Source organism: Lontra canadensis, unplaced genomic scaffold (assembly GCF_010015895.1).
Source record: "Lontra canadensis isolate GAN:19392208 unplaced genomic scaffold, GSC_riverotter_1.0 scaffold153, whole genome shotgun sequence".
Taxonomy (NCBI): domain Eukaryota; kingdom Metazoa; phylum Chordata; class Mammalia; order Carnivora; family Mustelidae; genus Lontra; species Lontra canadensis.
In genome coordinates this window covers 68,880-91,267 of record NW_022631147.1, presented here as the reverse complement: position 1 = coordinate 91,267, position 22,388 = coordinate 68,880, and the positions used below count along the sequence as shown (strand labels likewise).

Genomic DNA, 22,388 nt, shown 5'->3' with positions numbered 1-22,388 from the left:
GAGTTTCTACCAGCAGAAATAGGATGATTATCGAAGGCACATAGAGTGTAATCTTACTCAGCTCTGAAAGTCTCTTGGTGGCCAGAGCATTAACGCTAAAGCCAGACCACCTGAGTTCAAAGTTGGGCTGAGTCATTACTACGTGGGTGGTTTTGGCCAACCACTAAATCTCTGTGACCTAGTTTCTGTGTCTATAAAATGGGGATAATCTCTCTGAGTCTAAGACACAATTGTTTTAACATTTCTGAAATCAGGGTGCTTATTAGAATTACTGTCACCCAGATGGCAGTTGTGGCTTAATTGTCAGTTCATATTGTTCATACTTGAAATGAGCTATATGCAATCTTAGTACACCACATGTATTTAAAAATAGCTTTCAAAAAATTACAGTGTAGGGACGCCTGGGTGGCTCAGTCAGTTAAGCATCAGACTCTTGATTTTGGTCCAAGTCCTGGTCTCAAGGTCATGAGATCGAGCCCTGTGACCAGCTCTGTGCTGAGCGTGGAGCCTGCTTGAGATTCTCTCTCTTTTCCCTCAGCCCCGCCAAACCCCGTCCCACTTGCGCATACCCTCTCTCTCTCTAAAAAGAAAAGAAAAGAAAAGGAAAAAAAAGACGGTATAATCCGACATTGAAACTAAACATTTTTGTGCATGCAAAAAGGCAAGGAAACAGAGCAATGAGGTGTTAATTTCAGATTAGTGAACAGGTATGTATCATTAATCGGAAGTTTTTTCTTTTCTTTCTTTCTTTTTTTTTTAAAAAGATTTTATTTATTTATTTCACAGACAGAGATCACAAGTAGGCAGAGAGGCAGGCAGAGAGAGAGGGGGGAAGCAGGCTATCCGCCGAGCAGAGAACCCGATGCGGGGCTCGATCCCAGTACCCCAGGATCATGACCTGAGCCAAAGGCAGAGGCTTTAACCCACTGAGCCACCCAGGCGCCCCTCTTTTCTTTCTTAATGGTAAATAAAATAATGGTGAATCTTAAACTTGACAACATCTTAGATCCAGTGAATCTGGTATTTCATTGGTTATCTCATGAAGTCATTATAAAGATTGTAAGATTAAACATGTTAAATCACATAAACTGCTTAGAACAGGGCCTAGCACAAAGCACCATGTAAGTTCTCTCGTTATTATATTTTTATGTAATGAAATAGTCAAGAGTTGCTCTCTCTAATCCAGCTTCTGATGGAGTGGCATAAACAGTAAAGTCATGGGAACCGCAAAAGGATAACTAGGGATTTCTCCAAGGTGAAAACATAGTCTTGGAAACTAGGAATTAATGCCATCAAAGTAGAGGAAAGTCTCTGATAATACAGTAAGTTCTTTGAGAGCCAGACTCTTTAAACTTTTCTCAGTAAGAAGGAATACAAATGAAGGCTCCAAACGAAAGCAAGGTTGTGTTGGTAGCACTGGCCTTCTTTCGCTTTCATGCCCAACAGGCTCTATGCTGACCCACCTTTCCATTCTGCCACTTCACAGTCTGCCAGGAGGTCCACCATTTTGAAGATAAATCCCTTATAAAAGGCTCACTTCATCGTTTTAAAAAGATTAATTAATTTATTTTAGAGAGAGACTGCAAGCAAGGAGGAACGGCAGAGGGAGAGGGAGAGAGAGAATCTCGAGCAGCCTCCCTGCTGTGCTGGGAGCCTGACCTGGGGCTTGGCCCCACCACCCTGAGATCGTGACCTGAACCGAAATCAAGAGTCGGGGCTTAACCCACTGAGCCTTCCGGGCGCCCCTAGACTCACTTCATTTTCAACACTTACTGATACTACAGTGACCGGAAGAGCGAGCCCTGCATCTCCAAACTTCCTTGCTGCCACTGCCTCAAGTCCCGTGAAAATAGTTTCTCCCCCAGAGATTAGTAGGGAAAAGGTACTTTGCACCGAGGCAGGGTAGTTCTGATCCCAGCTGGTTCCAGGTCGGAAACAGATTGTTTGGATTTTGAGCCCAAGGTAGGCTTTGTGGAATGAAAATGATTAAAAGAATGCAGAATGGAGATTTTCACATGACAACTGATGGCGTGAGGGCTCAAAGCCTCTTCTTGTTAAGGAACAGGCAGGAGAATGTATGGCAAATGAAGGGTTAATTCACGTCCGGCTGCCGGCTGAGACCCACACCAGGTGTTTAACCCTTCCCAGGGTCCCAGCTGCTGCTTATCAACAAACAATAGTCAGCCGGTCATCTCTTAAAGTTTCGCTGCTGTTACTCTGGGGTTAGCTTCACCTCTGTATCTCTTCCATAGGGTAGGGTCACGCAAGGCGGAAGGCGGGGTGGGGAGCCTGGGAAGGATTTGTGGGACTAGAGACGTTCTTCCTTCTTTCTTACTCCAGGATACCCGTGGGCTCCAGAAATGAAGGATCCGTGAGCTCTGAAAATATATTAGATTGCTGTTTAGTCTGTTTCACATCCCTCCTTTCAGTTCTCTTTACACCGTGTTGACAACTCAGATAGGAAAGACAGATTTTTAGTATGCCTGGTTTAAGTGTGTGCAGAGTCGCAGAAACAGTCAGCGGTACCGGGAGGAGAGCGGACCGCAGAGCTCACAGCGGGGTGCTCTAAGGTTACGAGAAGTAACAACCTTGTTACCAGGTATGAGTCAACCCCTCCTGTCTCTACCTCAAAGAATTATGCTTGGGGGAGGGGCTTAAAAATAAATAAAAAGAATTATGCTCAGGATAAAGTAGAATTAAAAAAAAAAAAAAAAATCCCAGGAGCTCCTGGGTGGCTCAGTCAGTTAAGCGTCTGACTTTGGCTCAGGGCATGATCTCAGGGTCCTGGGATCGAGTCCCTGCCCCGTATCCAGCTCCCTGCTCAGAGGGGAGCATGCTTTTCCCGCTCCCTCTGCTTGCTACTCCCCCTGCTTGGGCTCTCTCTCTCTGTCAAATAAATGAATAAAATAAAATAAATCTTTAAAAAAATAAAATCCTGGAGCATGTTAGAAGGAGCTTGTTTGATAAACACCAGGTGTATTAATTCATTAGTTAGTTAATTAATTAAAAGTAGGCTCTGTGGCCAATGTGGGGCTTAAACTCATGACCCTGAGATCAAGGGTCTCATCCTCTATGGACTGAGCCAGCCAGGGCCCCAACAGCAGGGGTTTTAATATGAATAACTTGGTTGTGGTGAGGCGAGTTGAGGAAGTATGAGAATGCCAATTGGCGGCACAATTGTGTAGCTGGGATGGGAGGCATAGACCGAGAGAAACAAAGAATGCCTCGGCTGCCATTTAGGCAACACTTTATTTCTGTTTGCTGGGGCTAGGGAAACAAATGGGTACATTTTATAAAAAAAAGATAAAATCACTTATATTCCCATTGCCCAGAAAAATCCGTTGTTTCTTTTGGTCTTTTTAAGAAAATGAATATATCTATAATATATATGGTCCAAAATTAGTATCACATTGCATTTACAGTATTTTAAAACTTTTTATTTGGAAATAATTCCAAACTTACAGAAAGTTGCAAAAGTAAAAAGAACACACAGAATACCTGTCCACCCTTTACCCAGATATGGTTTCTTGTTAACATTTTACTCCATCTACCTTGTCATTTGTTTTCTTTGTCATCTGTCTGTATCTATCATCTATATCGATAAAAAGTGTAAAGGTGAGTTACTTATATCATGGCTCTATCACCCCTGAACACTTTTGTGTATATTTCCCAAGACTAAGGATTTTTCTCCTCCATAACCACAGTTGTCAGCTTTATAAATTTATAAATTTACATTGATTTAAGAATTTCATCTAATCTACCAATCATATTCCAATGTTATTGACTGAGCCAAAAATGTCCTTTCTAACATTTCCCCCATCCAGCACAGTCTAGGGTCAGGCATTACACATGGTTGTCAAATATCTTTAGCCTCCTTTTTTCAGGAACATTTTCATAGCCTTTATCTTTTCTGACATTTATGTTTTGAAGAATGCAGTGCCTCATGCCCCAGCCCCTAACAGATACACTTTTTCTTGTAATTGAACCCTCTTCATTTTGTTTGTCTGATGTTGTTTTGTGATTAGATCGAGGTCACACATTCTCTCTGGAACACTGCACAGGTGATGCTGCGTCTTTCTCAGGATGTCACATTTGGAGATAATGGCTGGCCACTCTTCCTTGGTAATGTTAATTTTGATCACCTACTCAAGATTTGCCCAATTTCTCCACTATACTCTGTTTTTTTTTCCCTCCTTTGCAACTTATTAGTTTATGGGGAGACAATTTTGGATCATGCAAATAGTCTACTCCTCATGAAAATTTCCCCTTAAATTTAGTACCCATTGATGACGCTTGCCTGCTGATGATGCTTGATGGTTGCCAAATGATCATTTTCCAAGTCTGGCATTTCCTTGACATCTGTCAGTTAGCCTTTGTCATTCTGCTAAAACACGAGACCTCCCTTTTATTATTGTTTTTTTAATTCAGAAGGACTTATTAATTATTCTCAGTTCAATTTTCCACATGTTAGAAAAGCCAGGTTATCTTATTACCATTTTTCCCCCCTGTACACATTCCATCTGGGGCTTGTCATTCTTCTCTCCACTCTGCACTGATAGGCCTCCGGCCTGCTGCATAGCTACCTTCCAGAGATTTTTACTTCTTACCATCTCAGAAATTTCATGGTCTTTTTTCTGTGTTGGATCCTGTTTCCTAAATCCTGTGCTTTCATCCTTCCTCATTTTATTTTTGTTTTTAAAGTAGGTTCCATCCCAATGCGGAGCTTGCACTCATGACCCAAAGATCAAAACCTGAGCTGAGACCAATAGTCAGAAGCTCAACTGCGTGTCCCCTCTTCCTAAGTGTTGTTTTACATTTTGACCCATTCTTACCTTTTTTTTTTTTTTAAAGACTTTATTTATTTATTTGACAGAGAGAGACACAGTGAGAGAAGGAACACAAGCAGGGGGAGTGGGAAAGGGAGAAGCAGGCTTCCCACTGAGCAGGAAGCCTGATGCAGGGCTAGATCCCAGGACCTTAGTATCATGACCTGAGCCAAAGGCAGACACTTAACCCACTGACCCACCCAGGAGCCCCACATTCTTACCTTTTAAAAAAAGGTGGGCAACCAGTGAATTTTTTTTCTGGGAACATGTCTGTCTAAAAATATCTTTACTTTTACTCTCACTTTATTGATAGTTTGGATATTGAATTCTGGGCTGGAAATTATTTTCCCTCAGAATTTTGAAGGTGTCTCTCTAGTGTCATTTAGCTTCTATTGCTGTGCAAGGGAAGCCCAAGGCCATTCTGATTCCTGATCCTTTTGATGTAACTGGATACTTTGTATATAATGATACTTTTTTGGTATTCATTTTGGATATTTTCATTTAAGAGATTTCCTCCATCTATAATGATCTAAAATTTCTCAGCATAGCTTTTAATTAATCATGCAGAGCTCTACTGTGGGTTCCTTCAATATGAAGATCTATAGACACATAGACATCTTTTCAGTTCTGAAAACTTTTTTTGTGTTTTTTCTTTGTTAATTTCTTCCTCGTGTTTTGTTATTCTCTTTTTTTCAGAAAGCTATTTGTCAGATACTCGATTTCCTTGACTGACACTTTAATTTTCTTATTATTTCTCTTTTATTACCCATTGTTTGGATCAACTGTCTGGGAGATTTCCTTGACTTTCTCTTCCAAACCTATCAGCGAGATGTTTACGTTAGCTATCATATTTTTAATTTCTAAAAGCTTTTTTTAAATGCTTTTTTCTTAGAACACACTATTCTATTCATGAATAGACTATAATATCTTGTTATCTGAGAAAATTTTTTCTTTTTTTTTAAGATTTTATTTATTTATTCATTTGTCAGAAAGAAAGAGAGAGAAAGAGAGCACACAAGCAGGCAGAAAGGCAGAGAGAGAAGCAGGCTCCCTGCTGAGCAAGGAGCCCGATGTGGGACTCAATCCCAAGACCCTGGGATCATGACCCAAGCTGAAGGCAGGAGCTTAACCCACTGAGCCACCCAGGCGTTCCATTGCTTTCTTGAAAAAAAAAAAAAAAAAAAGGTTTTTCCATTTGCCTTCTCTCTTGGTTTTACTTTTTCATTTTTTTTTTTTAAACTTTTATGTCAAAGATATTCTTTGGTTCCTTTATTGCCCTCACACTTAAGAATGAACTATTAATCAGTTCATTGGAGACCTTGACAGTATGGAAGCTCTTTGATTTACTTTATTGTAGGCAAGTTTTTAAAGACTTATTTTATTCTAATTAAAAAAAATGTTTAGCGGCACCTGGAAGGCTCAGTTGTTAAGCATCCGCCTTTGGCTCAGGTCCTGATCTCAGGGTCCTGGGATTGAGCCCTGTGTCTGGCTCCCTGCTCAGCGGGAAGCCTACTTTTCCCTCTCCTCCTGCTGTTCCCCTTACTGTCCTCTCTCTCTCTCTTTCTCTGTCAAATAAATAAATAAAATCTTTAAAAAAATAAAAACTGTTTAATTGTGGTAAAATACACATAAAATTTACCAGCTTAACCATTTTTAAGTGTATAGCTCAGTAGTATTAATATATGCACATTGTTGTGCAACCAATCTCCAGAACACTTTTCCTCTTGCAAAACTGAAATTCAATGTCCATTAAATAACAACTCTCCATTTCCTGTTTCCCCTAACCCCTGCTAATACTCTTAATACTTTTCTTTTTTTTTTAAAATATTTTATTTATTTATTTGACACAGAGAGAGAGATCACAAGTAGGCAGAGAGGCAGGCAGAGAGAGAAGGGGAAGCAGGCTCCCCGCTGAGCAGAGAGCCCGATGCAGGGCTTGATCCCTGAGATCATGACCTAAGCCAAAGGCAGAGGCTTAATCCACTGAGTCACCCAGGCGCCCCCTCTTAATACTTTTCATCTTTATGAATTTGACTACTTTAGGTATCTCCCATAAGCAGAATTGTACAGTGGTTTTTTTTTTTTTTTTGTTACAAGTTTAATTCACTTAGCATAATGTCCTTAAATTTCATCATATTGTACCAGGTGTCAGAATTTACTTCCTTTTTAAGGCTGAATCATATTCCATTGTATGTATTTACCACATTTTGCTTATCCACTTATCTGTTAATGGACATTGGGGTGCTTTCTCCTTTTGGCTATCATGCATAATGTTGCTATGAACATGAGTATATAAATATCTCTTTAAGGGGCACCTGGGTGGCTCAGTCATTAAGCCTCTGCCTTAGGCTCAGGTCATGATCCCAGGATCCTGGGATCAAGCCCCACATTGGGCTCCCTGCTCAGTGGGAAACCTGCTTCTCTTTCTCCCACTCCCCTGCTTGTGTTCCTGCCCTCGCTCACTCTATCAAATAAATAAATGAAATCTTAAAAAAATATATCTCTTTAAGACTATGCTTTCAATGGGGTGCCTGGGTGGCTCAGTGGGTTAAAGCCTCTGCCTTCAGCTCAGGTCATGATCCCAGAGTCCTGGGATCAAGCCCCACATCGGGCTTTCTGCTTGGCAGGGAGCCTGCTTCCTCCTCTCTCTCTGCCTGCCTCTCTGCCTACTTGTGATCTCTGTCTGTCAAATAAATAAATAAAATCTTAAAAAAAAAAAAAAGACTATGCTTTCAATTCTTTTGAGTATATACCTGGAAGGAAAATTGCTGGATCAAATAGTAATTCCATTTTTAATTTTTTGAAGAACCATTATGTAGTTTTCCATAGTGTTTGCCCCATTTTACATTCCTACCAATAGGGCTCAAAGGTTCCAATCTTTCTACATCCTCATCAAGACTCTAAAATTACTATTAGCCATCCTAATGGGTGTAGGCAAGCTGTTTTTTTGTTTTTTTTTTTTAAATCTTTTTTTTTTTTTAAAGATTTTATTTATGTATTTGACAGAGAGAGCTCACAAGTAGACAGAGAGGCAGGCAGAGAGAGAGGGGAGAAGCAGGCTCCCCGCTGAGCAGAGAGCCCGACGCGGGGCTCGATCCCAGGACCCTGGGATCATGACCTGAGCCGAAAGCAGAGGCTTTAACCCACTGAGCCACCCAGGCACCCCTAGGCAAGCTGTTTTATGTGTATAATTTTGGACCCTGCTTTTTCCACAGAAAAAGATCTTGGACAACTTTTGCATGTCAATGGACATTTAAACATGATTTTTAATGGCCATGTTATTATTATTTTTTAAGAATTTTATTTACTTATTTGAGAGAGAGAGAGAGAGAGAGAAAGAGAGAACATGAGTGGGATAGGGGCAAAGGGGCAGAGAGAGAGAGGCAGAGGAAGAAGGAGAAGCAGTCTACTTACTAAGCAGGGAGCCTGGTGTGGGGCTTCATCCCAGGACCCAGGGATCATGATCTGAGCTGAAGGCAAGAGCTTAACTAGCTGAGCCACGCAGGTGGCCCTCATGGCTGTATTATTTAACAGATCCCATAATGTGGCATTTTAATTTGTTTCCAGTACTTTTTAGGGTAGAAATATTTGTGTGCATCCCTGATATTTTCTTTAGCTGATAAGGTCCTAGAGGTTGAATTCCTGGGTCAGAGTCTATATATATATAAATAAATAAATAAATAAATAAATATATATATATATATATTTAAGATTTTACTTATTTCTTTGAGAGAAAGAGAGAGAACAAGCCAAGGGAAGAGGTGGAGGGAGAGGGAGAAGGCAGCTTCCTGCTGAGCGGAGAGTTGGATGTGGGACTTAATCCCAGGGATCTGGGATCATGATCTGAGTAGAAGACAGACTATCAACCAACTGAGACACTCAGGCATCCCTGAAGCATATGTAATTTTAATATATATTGTCAGATTTCTTTCCTAAAAGGTTGCATCACTTTACATTCTTACTAGCAGTGTAAGAGTATCATCTGCACTGAGTATTATCAGACAATATTAATTAATTATTTTAAAGTGAGCTCTTCACCCAACATGGGACTTTAATTTATGACCCCGAGATCAAGAGCCCCATGCTTCACCAATTGAGCCAGTCAGGCATCCTTCAGACAACATTATTTTAATGTATGATCATAAATAAAAGGTCAGCAAGAATATACATAACTGACAACAATGGTTAACTCTGAGAATAGGACTGGTTCTGATGTATGAGTGGTCAAATAAAATGTTGTTTTTACTTTTATTGTTTGTATTTTTCAATAAGAATGTGATCATATAATATTTATATACATTATTTTAATTTCCTAAATTAACACAGAAGTGAGTGAAATGATACACTTATTTTAATATGCGTGTTTTTTACTTTTATTAAAATTAAAACTTTTTTCATATTTATTGTATTATCCTTTTGTGAAATATCTACTCATACCATTGGTCTGTTATTCTTGTTTGAACTTTTTATACACAAGCTCTCTTTACCATTCATGATTCTCCCCCTTTTTCATGTTTACTTCTAAAGTTTACTTTATTTTCAACTTCCAGAAGTTTAAAGTTTTATGTAGATAGTTACATTTTGTCCCTCTTTTACTTTACGATTTATGTCTCATTTTTATACTTAGAAAGTCCTCCATTCTGAGGGATACTCATCTATGTATCTTTTATTTTGTTTTATGTATATCTTTGTTTACCATTTCACTCTTGAATTCAACTGTAATTTATTTTAGTGTATGTTTTGATAAGGAATCAACCCAAATGGTTAACTAATCATCCCAACACCATTTTAAAAGTAAACCATTCCTTTCTTGGTTGATTTGAAATGCTACCTTTACCAAATAAATTGTTCATGCTTTGGATCTGATTTAGGCTTTTTACTCAGCTTCCGATGGTGTTACTGGGAAGAGTGAGTAGTCATCCAGGAAATGACTTGTTCTGGAGTATTGCTGCTCAGATAATGAAAGGTCTGGTTAACGGGGTGTATTGAAACAACCAATTTGGAAACGTAAGAGAATGATTTTGTTGGAGTTCTTAAGTACTTAAGAGGGGTTGTGATGACTAAACATTTTAATCTTGTTTTTGAACTACTAATAGGGTGTGCAGTCATCACCCAGTTGCAAGGCACAGTTCCAAGGGCCATTCTAAAGAACTCCCTTCCTACTTGCCGCCACACTCTCATTTCCCTCCAGTCCCAGCTAATTTAAGAAGCCATCAGGTGATGAGTGTGTGTTTGTGTGTGCGCCCGCGCGGCAGAAGCGGGAGAGGAAGAGGGCTTAATGAGCAAATGTGTCCACACTACCTCGGTTTGGGGAGCCTGCCTGAGGTGGAATCTGTAAAGGACTGTGATGACCATTCAAAGGAGGCTTAAAATCACGTTTTTCTTTTCCTGCAGTATCCCTCGCGTGCACGGACGGATCCGAGAAGTTCTACCCACCCCATCGCTTCATTCTATCTGGGGACTGGGTTTGTGAGATCTCTCAGGCGCCGAAATGCTCCTCGTTAGCTCGCTGAGTCCGCCAGGGGGCAGCAGAGACCTGGGCGGCCGCAAAAGTAAAGGGAGTTTGGGGGAGATGGAGGCTGTGGGAGTGACTCGGAGAATTTGGCCTTGGCACGTCGTAGTCAGCATCGTGCTGCCAGGTTGCTTTACGGCTTTCGGCAGATTGCCTTGCGGCTCTTGTCCCTTGACTTAATTTTTAGCTCCTCCTCCTGTCCTCCTCGCCCGCCCCGGCACTCGATTTGGACCTTCTTCCCAGAGTTCTCTTGCAGTTCTTTCCCAGTCTCCTCTGCGCGGCTCTATCTACGCTCCCTTCCCCTTGCATTTAACCTAGACCGAGCTCCCTGCGTGCACCGCGCGCTGCCAGAGGCGCGTAAGTGGAGAGGAAGGGAGGGAGGACGGCCCAATTGGGGTGGTTCCGGCCCGGGGTTGTGGAGCGTGGGCGGCACAGCTTGGGAAAGGCGGTTGAGGGTTTGAGGTAGTCCTGAGGGCTCCAGCACCGTGGTCCCGAGTCCGGGGCCTGTACTAGTTAGAACAGTAGGAGTTCAGGGTCAGGGCTTAGTGAGAGTTTGGTTAGGAGGGACAGGGGTACAGGAGACTTGGACCAACACCCCGAGACCCCACGATGGGGTGCAGGCGGCGTATTGTTAATTGTGGCAGTCCCGTGCACTGGCGTGAGACCTCCCCAATGCTGCCTGTTGACCGGAGTGAAGGGTGCTGAAGTTTGTGTCCGTAGCTAGGCGGAGTCGAGAGGAGTGGCCGCAGTTGGGAAGGAATTACTCTTCTAAAGGAATCTGACATTGGTGTTTAGCCGCATAGTTAGCCTTCTTAGTTTTTTTTTTTTTTTTAATAGAGATGCAATTCATGTACGATTAAATTCATCCATTTAAACAGTTCCGTGGGCTTAGTATATTTACAAGGTTGTGCAACCATCACCATTATCTAGTCCCATAACATTTTTATCACCCTGAACAGAAACCCACAACTCGTTAGCAGGCACTTCTCATTTGCCCCCATCCCCACCCCGCTAATCTTTTTGCCTCTGAATTTGCCAATTCTAGATATTTCGGGTAAGTGGAATCCTACAGTTTTTGTGTGTTGGGCACATTTTCACCAAGCGTAATGTTTTCAAGGTTCATGCCTATTGTAGCATTGTCAATACTTCACTCCTTTTTATGGCTGAATAATAGTAATAATCCCTTTTAGGGATATACCACATTTTGTTTCTACATTAGTTGATGAACATTTGGGTTGTTTCTACTTTCGTCTTCCTAGACCTATTAAGATCTATTCCTTCACAGAACTCACAGTCTGAGGCACGTTTTTAAATGTAATTCTCCTAAGCCAGCGTTTAACTCTGGGACTGGCTCAGGTATTTTAGTGGCCTCAGGTCTGGTATCTTTTAGGGAAAGTTGTCTTTTAAAGTCCTTTCTTAAACCACTAATTGTAGTGGTAACTAGCAGAGAAATATTTGTGTTGCTGCATGATGTGTGCCATGACCTTGTGATACAAACTGGGTGTAGGTGGATGAGTGAATGAAAAATGTAGCTGATAGAACTGTGGGAGAGTGGTTTTATCTCAAAACCAAACAAAAAAACCTGTAGTTGATCCTCATTATTCATAGACTCTTTTTTTTTTTAAGATTTTATTCATTTATTTGACAGAGAGATCACAAGTAGGCAGAGAGGCAGGCAGAGACAGAGGGGGAAGCAGGCTCCCCACTGAGCAGAGAGCGTGATGTTGGGGCTCCGTCCCAGGACCCTGAGATCATGACCTGAGCCGAAGGTAGAGGCTTAACCCACTGAGCCACCCAGGTGCCCCTATTCATAGATTCTTTATTTGGGACTGTACCTATCCATAAATTTTTGTAACCCCTAAATCAACACTCATAGTGCTTTGAGATATATTTAGTGTCAAATTTTTCTCATTTTTGTACTTTTTGTTAGTGATTTCGCAGTTTGGAATGGCTTCCAAGCATGTGGCCGAAGTGCTGTCTAGCATTTCAAGTGCAAGAAGGCTGTGATGTCTCTTACAAAGAAAAGAAAGCTTCTTTTAGATAAGCATTGTTCAGGTATGAGTTACATGCTTCTGGCTGTGAGGTCAATTAGTGAGTTAATATATTTTGAGTGAGGTATCTTTCAGTGGAAACACACATAAAACAAGACTCTGTATTGACTAGTTTAAGAAAATGTGACCAGAGGCTCACAAGGACCTAACCCTGTATTTCTCCTCGGAGCAAATGGTTCAGTAATTGATAATTCAGTGTTCATGATGACTTCATAGAACTACCATGAATGAGAATTGACTGTATAACCAGTGTAATTATTCAAGGACAGAAAGCCTAGTGTGGATATTCTTTTCTGTCTCTGTAACTTCTAACATTTTTCCACTCAAGGCATTCATTTTTAATACCATACTGGCAGTTTTAAAGTGAAGAGAAGCTAAAAGAAAAGTAAAATGCTCCTTATACTAGTGCAGGGTCAGGACTATGTTAAATGCTGGAGATTGAGTAATTAGTATATGGCCTTTCTGTTCTTGAATGGCTGAGTGTGGATTAGAGTGTAGTATGTGCCTTTTTTTTTTTTGGAATGTGTGTTTTGATGTATGTCTAAAATGCTAGAGAGCATAGGATTGATTCTGTTTAGAGTGTAACCTGCAAAAGGCTTCAAAGAGGAGATGACATTTGAAGTTTCACAAAATGTTACAGCAGCGTGTACATACACAAAAATAAAAGAAAAAAAAACTTGGTCTCTAATCCTGCTGTTCTTTATCTTTGCAATCAGATCCTTGCCCGTCACTGAGTTGCCAGTTCTGCCCCCTGTAATACATATCCAGAGTCCATTCTTTCTTCACATGGCCATGATCTTCCTTTATCAGTTTCTCTCTGGACTGTTGGAACAGACTCCTAACTTATCCCTCCCTCATTCACTGTTGACAAAGAGCCTTCTGATGCCTGATTATAATCTCATTATTCTCAGCTTAAAATTTCCATTGCTGTCCCAAGGTTTATAAACTAATGTTTCAAACTTTTTAAGGTGACTAATACTACCCTTCATGCCCTGCCTATCCTGTCTTTTTTTTTTTTTTTAAGATTTTATTTATTTCACGGAGAGCAGGGGGAGTGGTAGAGAGAGAAGCAGGCAATCCACTGAGCAGAGAGCCTGATGGTGGGGTCTATCCCAGTACCCTGGGATCACGACCTGAGCCGAAGGCAGATGCTTAGGCAACTGAGCCACCAAGGTGCCCCCTGTCCTTTCATTAATACAGATGAGAAAAGGTCAGACAAAAGAGGAAAATTTCCTTATGTAACATGCCTCATTCCTTATTCCTTCCTTCCTCTCTCCGCTTATAATTAGAAATGCTTTTAGGTGAGAAGGAAGTAGATCAGAATAAAAACATTTTTACAAATCTCGTTGACCTTCTTAATATCTCTCAAAATCATCCATTTCTTGCTCATAGCCCCTGTCCTGGTTCAATCTCTTTCCCTTTCCATCCCACACATCTTTTTTTTTTTTTTTTTTTTTTTTTTTTTGAGAGGGTGGTGGAGGAGCAAGGGAGATGGAGAGAGAGAATCTTAAGCAGGCTCCATACCCAGCGCAGAGCTCAATGTGGATCCCAGCGGGGGGCTCAGTCGCACAACCCTGGGATTGTGGCCTGAGCCAAGATCAAGAGTCGGAGCTTAACTGACTGAGCCACCCAGGTGTCTCCATCCCACAAATCTTTTCTTGGTTATATGATTTTATTTCTCTAAGAAAATACCTATCAGAAGAATTCTTGGGTCGTATGGTAGATGCATGTTTAATTTCTAAAGAGATTATCAATTTAATTTCCAAAATTATAAAACATAATTCTTCTAGAAGAAAATCTAAAAGGATAGCTTCATGACACATCTGAGGGTGTGCAGAGCTTTCTTAGACAAGACTTAGAAAGCAATACCCACTTAAACAAATGTGATAATAACAAATTCAAAACTTCTCATCAAAGACAACTCTAAGAAAATGAATAGGCAAGCACCAACACACCTACCTAACAAAAGACTGACCTCCAGAATATAAAAAGAGCCATTAGGGATCAAGGCCTGGGGATAATCCTCTGTGGCCTGCTGTTCTACCCTCTGAACCCAAGTCATTATTCTTTTCTCATGCAGGGTAACGTGCTTACAGCTGAATAGTTTTTTCATTGTTTTTCCAGCCAGCTGTGTATGAGAATTCCAGTTGCTTCACATCCTTGCCAACTTTTGGTGCTGTAGTCTTTATTTTTAGCCATTCTGGAGGGTATGGAGGGGTATGTCATTATGGTTTTAATTTTAGTCCTTGATTACTAATGATGTTGGAACACTTTCCTAGGCTTGTACACATTTGTGTATCTTCCTTTAAGTACCTGCTCAGATTTTTGACCACTTAAAATTGGGTTATTTGTCTTTATTATTGAGTTGCAGGAGTTATATCCTTTTAATGTTCTAGATATCAGTCTTTTGTGGTTGCCTAATCATTTTCAGAGTGCTCTTTGGTAAGCAAAGTATTACATTTTGGTGTAGTCATATTTATCATTTTTTTTTAATTGTTACTACTTCCTGGGTCTTGTCTAAGAAATTTTGACTACCTTTCGGATATGAAGATACAGTTCTATATTTTCTTCTAGAAATTTTATCATTGTAGCTTTTATATTTAGGTCTATGATCCATCTCTATTTGTGAATTGTCAAAAATATTTTGGGGAAAATATAAAATTTTTTCTCCATATGGAGATCCAGTTATCCCAGCACCATTTGTTGAAAATGTCATGGCATTACATTTGTACCTTTGCAATTCAGATTGCCATTCAGATGACTGTATAAATGGTGGTTGGTTTCTGGGCTTTTTTTGTGTGTTCTACTGATTTTTTTTTTTTTTAATTTAAGATTTATTTATTTGTTTATTTTAGAGAGGGAGTGTGTGCAAGAGTAGGGGGAGGGGCAGAGAGAGAGGGAAAGAATCTCCATCAGACTCCCCACTGAGCACGGAGCTCAATGCAGGGCTTGATCCCACAACCCAGAGACCTTGACCCTGAGACCATGACCTGAGCCAAAAACCAAGAGTCAGCCACCTAACCAACTGAGCTACCCAGGTGCCCCACCACTGATTAATTCTTATGTCAGTTTTAATTACTTCTATTTTAATTACTGTAGCTTTATAGTGAGCCATGAGTATGACTGTGTGACATCAACTTTGTTGATGGTCCTTCAACTTTGTTGTTTTTCAAGATTGATTTGGACAGTCTAGCTCCTTTGCATTTTCCATATAAATATTAGAATCATTTTATCAATGTCTATAAAAAAGTCTTTTAGGATTATGACTGGGGTGACATTTAATCTTTAGGTCAACTTGGGAAAAATTAACATCTTAATGGTATTGATTATTGAAACCTATGAACATGATACATCTCCCTTTGCGGGTTTTTTTTTTTTTTTTAAAGACTTTATTTATTTATTTGACAGAGATCACAAGTAGGCAGAGAGACAGGCAGAGAGAGAGAGGGGGAAGCAGACTCCCTGAAGAACAGAGAGCCCTATGCGGGGCTTGATCCCAGGACCCTGGGAGCTTTAACCCCCTGAGCCACCCAGGTGCCCCCCTTTTTGCTAGGTCTTAATTTCTTTAAGACTGTTTGTAGTTTTATTTAAAACAAGTTTTTATTTTTTATTAACATATAATGTATTTTTAGCCCTAGGGGTACAGGTCCGTGAATCACCAGGTTTACACACTTCACAGCACTCACAATGTCCATAACCCCACCACCCTCTCCCTCCCCCTCTCCCCCAGCAACCCTCAAGTTTGTTTTGTGAGATTAAAAGTCTCATGGTTTGTCTCCCTCCCAATCCCATCGTGTTTCATTTATTCCTTTCCTACTCCCCAACCCCCCCATGTTGCCTCTCAACTTTCTCATATCTGTTTGTAGTTTTTAGTGGGGAGGTCTTATATATCTTTCATTAAATTTATTCCTAATTATGCCTTTTTAACTCTATTGTAAGATGGAGTCATCATTTTTTTTTTATTTTGTATATAATGGGCCATTTTTCTTTGCTTCCCAAATTTTCTCTTTATTTATTTATTTTTTTCAGCAGTTTGCCTACAGTGTGTCTAGGTGTGATTTTCTTTGTTTTTATCCTTCTTGAGGTTTGCTAACCTTAAATCTATAAATTTATGCCTGTCACCCAATTTAGGAAGTTCCAAGTTACCAATTTTTGTTGTTGTTGTTTTTTTTTCCATTCGCTTTAACCTCTTTTTTTGGGACTTCAATTATATTTGTGTTAGCTGTTTTTATATTATTCTACAGGACGCTGAGACTCATTATTTTCAGTTTGTCTTTTTCTCCTCTTCAGATTATATAATTTCTGTGGCACCATCTTTAAGTTCATTGACTCATTTTTTTAAATTTTTTATTTTTTATAAACATAAAATATATTTTTATCCCCAGGGGTACAGGTCTGTGAATCGCCAGGTTTACACACTTCACAGCACTCACCTTAGCACATACCCTCCCCAATGTCCATAACCCCCCCTCCTCTCCCAAACCCCCTCCCCCACCAACCCTTAGTTTGTTTTGTGAGATTAAGAGTCACTTATGGTTTGTCTCCCTCCCAGTCCCATCTTGTTTCATTCATTCTTCTCCTACCCCCTTAACGCCCCCATGTTGCATCTCCACTTCCTCATATCAGGGAGATCATAGTTGTCTTTTTCCGATTGACTTATTTCACTAAGCATGATACCCTCTAGTTCCATCCACGTCTCATTGACTCTTTTTTATCTTTAATTTTGTATTTTGTGAACAGGATTGATAGATGATTTATGTGATTCCTAGTTCAAGAACAGTTCCTATTCTTTTGTAAGTGTAGTGAGTATGGTTTCTTTATTAGAAGGCAAAAAAGCCAAAAAAGGGGACATGGTTATATGTCCTGGACTTGAATTTTCTCTTGTCTTGTAGGATCTATACTCTGCCCTCTCTGTTCTTTCACAGTGTCGTTTCAAAAGGCACCTCATTCTTTTTTGCCCTCTTCTCCCCAGAAACACGGGCTTTCCAAGACTGCCTCCTTGAGTTGTGTATACGCTTTTTTTCATGGACTGCTCTGACCTACCAGAACTCTGTCGGTATCTTCATTCTTAGTGTGGGTTATCTTCTCCTGGGAGCAGTTTTAGTTCCATCTTAGGCTCTCCATCCTCCTCTCTCTCCTGTGCATTTCTCTTCCCATCCATGTCCCTCCTTACTCTCCTTGAAGAGTTAAGAAGTGCATTTGAGAAATATCTCCACCAGAAGTTGGTGTTTATTTTTTCTACTTCCAGGCAATTTGAAGCTTGTAGTATTTTCAGTCTTCTAATTATATTAGAAGATACAGGATATTTGTGGTTTTATTTGTTCCTCTTTTTGGTCTGCATTGGATGTATTGGGATATTTGGATTTATGTAGCTGCCATAACTGTGGCTGTGCAGAAAGTCTTTCCTAACATTTTATTTTGAAACATTTGAAGCCTTCAGAAAAGTTATACAAGGATTGCCTGCATATCCTTCACCTAGATTCATAAATTTGTTATTTTATCTTCCTCTCCTCCTCTTTGTGTGTGTGTGCACACACACATTTTATTAGTTGATTGATTTGAGAGTAAGTTGCAGAAAACATGGCATTTCACTCCACTACTTCATCATATATCTCCTAAGGACAAGATCATCCTCTTACATAACTCTGATGCAAATTTAACAACAATGCAATGCATTTGAATAATATGCAGTCCATCATCAGAATCCCCTCTAGACTATCCTTTACAGTTTTTTTTTCCTGATCTAAAATCCTTTCAAAGAACCACACTGTAGTTGTAGTTGTGCGTTGTGTGTCTTTAATCTCTTGATCTAGAAGTTCATTTGCTTTGTTTTTATTTTATTTTATTCTATATTTTGCTTTGTTTTATTTATTTATTTCTTAAATAATTAAAAAAATTTTTTTTAATAAAGATATAATGTATTATTAGCCCCAGGGGTACAGGTCTGTGAATCATCAGGTTTACACACTTCACAGCACTCACTATAGCACATACCCTCCTTTGTTTTATTTTTTAAGACATTGACATGGTGTGAATCCAAATGTTATAGGTTTCAACTTGTCTAATTATTTCCTCTTGATTAGAGTCATGATTAAATTGGTAGAAATACTCCCTAAGTGACTTTGTGAACTTTTCAGTATATCCATCAGGGAGCTTATGATGGGACTATCACTGGTGACATTATGTTTGATTACCTGATTAAGGTAGCATCTGCTAGATTTCTCCATTGTAAAGGTATCTTTTGCTTCCCCTATATTAATCTTCAAACATATGTAGCTTATCTGAGAGAAGAGCCCAGGATGTGCTGGTAGAGGTGAGAGGAGTGAGACAGGAAAGAAAAGGCAGTTATCAGAGGGTGAGGTGCATGGCCAAGCTAGTTACCACTAGTGGGCAACCAAACCTAGTTTCACTGGGAAACTTGAGCCAATGGAGAACTCACAGCTCAGTGTTATCTCACAAAGTGGGTAAGAGATCTAGGGTCTTTAAACACCAGCTCCCATCAGTCAGTAATGGAGGGCTGCTCCCAAGGGCATCGGTTCTCTGGTGCTTTTAACTTACCATGAACAGGCACAAAATGGGCCCTGGATGCCAAAAAAGGCCCTCAGATAAAAAGATACAAATGGGGGCGCCTGGGTGGCTCAGTGGGTGAAGGCCTCTGCCTTCGGCTCGGGTCATGGTCCCAGGGTCCTGGGATCGAGCCCCTCATCAGGCTCTCTGCTTGGTGGGGAGCCTGCTTTCTCCTCTCTCTCTGCCTGCCTCTCTGCCTACTTGTGACCTCTGTCTGTCGAATAAATAAATAAAAATCTTTAAAAAAAAAAAAAAGATACAAATGTTGGCATTTGGCAGTTAGGCCCAGGTGCACGATTGTGGTAAGAGCTGAAGGGATAGTTAGCAGAGTGTCCATGGTATCTCTATACCTGGGAACCCCAGAACCTAGACTTGAGGCAAAACAGTATGTGCTATGATTTCTTCAGGAAGCAGAAGTGAGGAAAGGGAGATTGAGGAGAGAAGGACGATTAAGTCATTTCAAGGGGACATTTCCAAGTTGGCCACCCCTTGATAACAAATACAACTGACTGCTTGATCTCTTAATGCTGTCTCTCAGAAGCGTGTATGAAGTTCTGTATCCCAGGACAGGCCCCTCCCCACCAAAGAAAGGAGGGAGAAGAATTTACCCCTCAGCTTCTGTATCTCATTGGTAAAAGGTTTGCCGCATGCTGTATTCCTTCCCTCAGATTTCCAGGCTGTGCATGTGTGGGCATCAGGTAGGTCCCACAGGTTCTCACACCTTCAAGGTGAGAGGGGAGCCCCCGGAAGGGAGTGAGAGGCAAATGGCATGAGCAGGAGGTAAGGGACTGGTGGTCATGCCTCTGTGCATTCAGTTAGAACTCGTGCATATTTGGTCTATCTCATGGCAACCGGGGTAGAAAAAGTAGTCAAGGGCCTCAGACATTGGCAAGGCCAAGAAGATTTGAGGTGCTGCATAAGATATGCTTGATAAATGTGGAAGATTCCAGATTTTTTGTTTAGCAAGTGTGTACACACACACACACACACACACACACAAAACATACATGAACTCGATCACATACACAAAGAGTTTTCTGTTGGTGGTGGTGATCCAGTCAAATTTTACTTCCATATTTTTTGATGTATGTGTAAAGCTTTCTACAATAAAGATGTAATTTTATAATGGGAAAATGATTGTAGACAGTTTTAGAAAGGAAGGCAGTCAGCTTTTTCTCAGATAGTAACTGGCAGGGGAAAAAAGAAGAATGATTCCATGTTTTACTTTATGGGCAGAGATGAAATTGTCCTTTTCTGTGATTAAAAAGTTGACTCTTCTAAGATATTGTTTAGAAAAGTAGCAAGTTGCTTTTTAAGTGTGAGAAATATAACTCTTGCCCTATAAAATCAGTTTCTAAGGAATTAAAAAATATACTTTGTCTCTGTATCCTATACTATGTACTTCATCCATTCATCCGTCCATTCATTCACTTAATCACTCACCCAATGAATGCTTCCCTCCCTGACCCCTTAGGGGGAACGGGTTACCATGCTACTCACTGAGGGGCCAAGAAGAATCAAGAATCTCCTGCCTTCTAAGGGCTCACATTGGAGTGGGGAAAGCAGATGAAAGAGACAGTACTCACCAAATGCTTTCTTATACTTCCTAGCCTCCACTGCCATTAAGTGGGAGCCTTGTGACAAGTTCTGTCCAGTGAACTGTGACCAGAAGTGATGCCTATCGCTTCTGGCCTAAGGCAGTTATGAACCGGTGTGACTTTAACAACTCTTTCTCCCCTTGCAGTGATGACCTTGGAGGTCACATGTGCTTAGATGACACAGCCACCGGTTGGGCAGGGCCACCAGACTGGGTTAGATCCTACCTGAAGGAATATAAACCTTCATTGTGTTATTTTACCTCCTTTTTTTTTTATTGTGGCAAAATATACATAACAAATTTTTAACCTTTTTTTTTAAAAAAGATTTTATTTATTTATTTGACAGAAAGACAGCGAGAGCAGAAACACAAGCAGGGGGAGTGGGAGAGGTAGAAGCAGGCTTCCCACCAAGCAGGGAGCCAGATACAGGGCTTGATCCCAATCACCACCGGAGCTGAAGGCAGATTCTTAACGACTGAGCCACCCAGGCGCCCCATATTTTTAACCATTTTTAAGTGTGCAGCTCAGTGGCTTTGGGTATATTCCCAGTGTATTTCCCTTTGTTTTTTTTTAACAAATAAGTGGACAGGTGCTCATTTGAGACTTTGTAAATCTTCCTACAACTTTCTAGTATCTAGTGATGATTTTTGCTGAGTACTGTTTTTATCACATCATTTTATTTTTTAAAGATTTATTTATTTGAGAGAGTGAGTGAGAGTGAGCCCGAGCTGGGGGAGGAGCAGAGGAAGAGAGGGAAGCAGACTTCCCGCTGGGCAGGAAGCCCAGCAGTGGTTGATCCTGGGACTCCAGGATCGCAACCTGAGCCAAAGGCCAACACTTAACTGACACTTAACTGACTGAGCCATCCAGCGTCCCTTCTCACATTATTTTAATATGATACATTTATAAAGTTGATTTTACTAATATTCCCCTTTACAGATGAGGAAATTGAAACACAGAAAGTTTAAGTAATTGTCCTACTTACCGTATTGGATGGAGGGGGTATTGAACCACATCTGACTCTAACGTTCAAAGTGTGCTTTCTAGCAGGGATTGGACCAAATCTGCCACCTCTTTTTGTGATAAAGTTTTACTGGGACACAGCCACACCCATTTGTTTACATATCATCTGTGTCTGCTTCCACACTAAAATGCCAGAGTTACATAGGTGTGACAGAGACCATATAGTCTGCAAAACCTAAAATACTTACTATCTGGCACTTTAAAGAAAAGGTTTGCTGACCTCTGCTTTATATAATAGGTCTTCAATTTTTTATTCTTTTTATTAAAGGCAGATGCTTAATGACTGAGTCACCCAGGCACCCCTATAATTGTGTTCTAAATATGATCCTTATTCCACTATTTCCTATTGTAACAATTTTAAGGTTTTTTTTTTTTTTTTTTTTTTTTTTTTTTTTTTAAGTAATCCCTGTGCCCAGCATGGGATTCAAACTCACAACCTGAGATCAAGAGTTGAGTGTTCTACCGGCTGAGCCAGCTGGGCACCCAACCTGTTTTAAGATTGTGTGTGTGTCTGTGTGTGTCTGTGTATGTTCCAGTTTCTCCACATCCTTGCTAATGTTGGTTATTCTTTTTTACTGTAGCCATCCCAGTATGTGTGAAGTGTTTCTTTTTTTTCAAGTTTTTATTTAAATTCTAGCTAGTTAACATACAGTGTAGTATTAGTTTCAGGTGTATAACACAGTGATTCCGTTTTAACAATTTTTTAAAAAAGTTTATTTATTTAAATAATCTCTACCCCCAACCTGGGGCTTGAACTCACCACCCTGAGATAAAGAGTCACATGCTCTTCTGACTGAGCCAGGCAGGTGGC

At 40.3% G+C, this 22,388-nt stretch overlaps 1 protein-coding gene across 5 annotated transcripts in view; it reads left to right on the top strand.

Annotated features, from left to right (window-relative positions):
- The first annotated feature begins 10,647 nt into the window (after nt 1-10,647).
- Nucleotides 10,648-22,388, top strand: part of RAD52 (RAD52 homolog, DNA repair protein) — a 37,076-nt gene continuing 25,335 nt past the window's right edge. For 4 of the 5 annotated variants that reach the window (XM_032844384.1, XM_032844383.1, XM_032844382.1 and 1 more), the window contains exons 1-2: nt 10,652-10,695; nt 12,269-12,393. The gene's annotated coding sequence lies outside the window, so the exon portion shown is untranslated. Of the gene's footprint in view, nt 10,696-12,268; nt 12,394-22,388 lie in introns of all 5 variants that reach the window. The other variant, XM_032844381.1, reaches the window with a different exon arrangement.